Raw genomic sequence first — 508 nt, forward strand, 5'->3', positions numbered from 1 at the left:
CAGGGGGGAGCCCAGGGCAGGGGGCCGGGAACCATCCGGCTCAGCTGCTCCTCTGAGCCAGCGCTTGCCTCAGGCACAGGCAGAGCCCTCAGAAGCCCCCAGCGAGCCCCTCTGTGGCCCTAAAGGCAGGCAGGGGGCGGTGCGTGGGCGGGGGGGGCTGTGCTGGGGTGCCCTGTGTGCTGGGACCCCCCGGGTCTCCGTTGGTATGGTGCAAACAGCCACAGGGCTCAGCTCCCAGCTCTGCCAGGCGTGGGTGAACATGCATGGGTTTGTGCTACCAAAATCCCCCCTCCTGGGCCAAGTCCTGCCTTGGGGAAAGTCGAGGAAGCGAAATGCATGCCAGGCATGATGACTTCCTGATGCCTGATGGATGCTGTCCCTGCGAAAGGGGTTACACAGGAGCATCACTCAGGTCTCCCAAAAGATCCCCTGAAGCATCAAGGCACTGACCTGGCTCCTTGTCCCAGTACCCCCAGCTTGGACCAGCACCCCTGCACTGGCAGGCATC

Source organism: Phaethon lepturus, unplaced genomic scaffold (assembly GCF_000687285.1).
Source record: "Phaethon lepturus isolate BGI_N335 unplaced genomic scaffold, ASM68728v1 scaffold28194, whole genome shotgun sequence".
Classification (NCBI taxonomy): domain Eukaryota; kingdom Metazoa; phylum Chordata; class Aves; order Phaethontiformes; family Phaethontidae; genus Phaethon; species Phaethon lepturus.